Source organism: Penaeus chinensis, chromosome 26 (assembly GCF_019202785.1).
Source record: "Penaeus chinensis breed Huanghai No. 1 chromosome 26, ASM1920278v2, whole genome shotgun sequence".
In the NCBI taxonomy this organism is placed as follows: Eukaryota; Metazoa; Arthropoda; class Malacostraca; order Decapoda; family Penaeidae; genus Penaeus; species Penaeus chinensis.
Genome location: NC_061844.1, coordinates 15,876,177 through 15,880,076, shown reverse-complemented (window position 1 = coordinate 15,880,076; position 3,900 = coordinate 15,876,177).

Sequence of the window (3,900 nt, the reverse complement as noted above, 5' to 3'; positions counted from 1 at the left end):
AAATGCAAGAAGTATGAAGCCCCCCAAATGTGATTTTGGCAAGAAAGAAGTTAAATTTTTGGGACATATTATAAGTGAGAAAGGAATCAAACCTAACAAAAAGAACCTGGAAGCAATTGATAAAATGCCTCCTCTCCAAAGTGTAAAACAAATAAGAAGATTCATTGGCATGTGCAATTTTTATAGAAAGCATATACCAAATTTTGCTCTAATAGCTGAACCTTTAACTAATTTGACAAGGAAAGATGTCAAATTTGAGTGGAATGCTGTCTGTAATAATGCCTTTGTAACACTGAAAGAGAAGTTAGTAAGTGCCCCTGTCTTAGATAAAGCTGACCAAACTAAAGAATTTGAACTACACACAGATGCTAGTGATACCCACATCGGTGGAGTATTAATGCAGAAGGAACATGATGATCTAAGACCTATAGGATACTATTCTAAGAAGTTAAATTCAACAGAAAGAAAGTATTCAGTCACTGATAGGGAAGCGTTGGCTATCACTAATGCCTGTATATTTTTCAACCATTATCTTTAGTAAGCCTTTCACCATCGTTACAGATCATCAGCCAATAACCACTGTGTTTAAGAAGAGAACAGCTTGTCCCAGAATGTCTAGATATATTTTAGAAATGATTACATTTATAAAATCAAATATAAGAAAGGCACAAAACATACTGTACCAGACACTCTTAGTAGACCCATAGGAGCCATCACCATTTGGAGTGATGAAGCATTACAACCAAGTAATGATATTAGGTTCTTGGGACAGACAGTGGAGGAAATCAAACAAGTTCAAAAGGATGATAACGTGTGGACTAAATTGAAAGAGTTTCTAGAAGGAGGTACCATACCAAAGCGAATTCCAGGCAACAGACCCTTTTATCACTTTGAAATTAGAAACCACATTCTGTATCTAAAAAGAGAAGAAATGGGTAAACCTTGCCTTGTAGTCCCAAGGACTTTAATACCAGATGCTCTATAGCCCATAATGATTCCCATTTTGGAGAACATAAGACAGTTGCAAAAGCCAAACAGTACTTCTATTGGCCTACCTTGTTGAAAGATGTGAAGAACTATGTAAAATCATGTAAATCATGTCAATAATTTAAAGGACATGGGTCAATAATACATCAGTGGAGAGATTTACCACCAGTAGAGGATAATGGTCAGAGAGTATCCATAGATCTGATTGATTTGCAGGGAAGTAGGACAGGATTTAGAGATTGTCTTACTGTCATTGACCACTTTTCTAGATTCTTGAGAATTTACCCTTTAAAAAACACTGAATTCAAGAAAGATATCTGTAGGTTCGGAACTCCTCGATTAGTGATTTCAGATAATGGAGGAGAGTTTACTGGAGCAGAATTTAGAGAGTTCTGTAAGAAAGCAGGAATAAAACAAGGATTTTCTATACCATACCATCCTCGGGGTAATTCAGTGATAGAAAGAGCCCATGGAACTCTCAAGACCGTACTTGCCATTCTGAGTCAAGAACATCCAAATACATGGCCCAGTCACATTTCAGAAACTGAAAAGGCAATGAATGAAGCTGTGCACACTTCCTTAGGTACTTCACCTTATTTTGCATTTTATGGAAGGCATCCCAACAGAGAAGTAGGACACCTAATGTTACCAGCTGATGAGGTGGATGAGGAAGATAAATTAGACGTGAAAAACTTGCTGAAAGAAACTTTGAAACGCACGACCCAGAAATACTTACAAAAGGCAAATGTGGGTAAAAAGAACAAACAATTAGAAGTTGGAGACTTGGCATGGGCCTATGTTGAGGAACCAATCCCTAATACTGCTGCTAAATTAAATAGGAAATGGAAGGGACCATTTAAGATTATTAACGTGGTTGACGGAGGACGTGCATATAAACTAGAGAATGTATTTAATGGAAATATAGTGGACAGAGCCGCTGAAAAGTTGAAAGTCTTTATTGATAAAGAGATACTAGAGACAATTGAAGAGAAGTACCTTAATGCAGATGAAGAGCAAGGGATACTTACAGATGTTAGAGTTAGGAGACCACCCAAGAGATTTGAGGATTATACCGTATAATATAGTAGTATTATACGGTATATATGTTAACTATAGAACCAACAGGAATGCTTAAAGACAAGTTAGAAGGTATCAATTTTTATTGTTTTATGTGGTGCTAATATTGGTTCTATAATATTAAGCTGAAGAATTGAGTTTTATTTGTACTGCCCTATTGTGAGATTTAATATGAAGATTTTGATAAAGCCTATGCCTTGGCCAGGATAGGACGTGATTTTGATTAATCCTAGCTTAGAATTAGTAGAGTAACTGTTAGGATTGAGGATGATTGTTGTTCCTTATGAATTGGTCGTGAGGACACCTGGATATAGTAGTTCGAGAACATTCTTATGAATGTTAGTCTGACTTATATTGTTTACTTGTATATTATATCATATATTTAGATACATTTGAGTTCTAGAAACAAATTGCAAGGGATTTAGGTTAAGGAGTTGTAAGAATAAGTATCTACCTGAAGGTCCCCAATCAGTTGTGTATGGCTAAATGTGGACCCAGTTGAGCACTAAGCTAGAGTATCTAATACGTCGACGATGCAAGAAGTGCAAGGTCAGAAACAATTAGTACATCCTCTGATTCTCTATAGGGCTGGGGAAGTTGATGTGATATCTTACAACAGTTAGGGCCTGTCAATTGTATAAAGTTCAGATTCTCTGGCTGTATTGTGGTAGAGTGACCCAGTATTGTCTGACATAATGATACAAAATTTGTAAGGAACTAGTGTATACATTCTAGTGATATGTCTACCCTCATCGAGTACCAGAATGTGTAACATTTCTGAATACAGCAGAAAGGGAGTGGACAAGACATTTGTGTTGTTAATATTGGTATTGACCGATAACTTGGAATATGATTTTTGATAAGGGTAGTTTACTTGATTGTGATAAATTTGTGCCTTTTTTTCGGTGAATTTAGGTCTCCCTCAAAGGTGTGTGATGAGCACAAGGGAGGTGAAGTTAGAATGACCAAATATTCGTCTTGAAACCACTCTGTATATATCTCACTTGGTCTTTATGCATATGTATTACTTATATATACCTCAGTTTTTGTCTTTAGCTATGTAAGATAAGAGTAATCAATTATTTTTATAGAATGATGATATTTTATTTTATTAGTATTACATGAAGTCTATATATTCCCATATTATTTTTTTTACTAATATTAGGAAATTGTAAAATATAATAGTTTATCCTACAAAGTATAAGTTTTTTGTTACCATACATTCTCTTTATTTAAAGGGTACACTGTTATATGTCAATAGTACCGTTATATTAAGGTTGTATAATTTATATTTTGATGAAGAAAACAATATGTACTATTTTTGTTATTTGCACATGGCACTTGAACAACATCCCGATGTGTGTCTCTCATTAGAATTTAAAACCCATTCAAAGCGAAAGTGTTCTTAACATTTATAATTGTATACTGTTAAAATGATGTTGAGTCAAAATTTACTATAATGTACATACAATTACTCAAATCATATATAATGACATATACGTTTTACATAATTTGTTTGTTTGTAAGAAATATTTTCGTTCTTTCAAGAAATTATTTACTTAGATTTGATAGATTTATATTGTTTTATCATTCCTAAACTAGAATAATTGTTTCTTTTCTAGGAATGGGTTTATGTTTTTATTTTTTTATTTTTTATGTTTGTGTTTTGTTTTTATTTGGTTTTGCTGAAGATTGGATTTATTCGTTCCTGGTGCTGTGCACAAGAATGAAAGAAAATAACATCTTTGGGAGCCCAGGAAATGGATGAAGATAAGGAAAGAAGATAGCTGAGAAGAACAACTAGTGTAAAGAGTGACAGGTTGGAGTACCTGGACA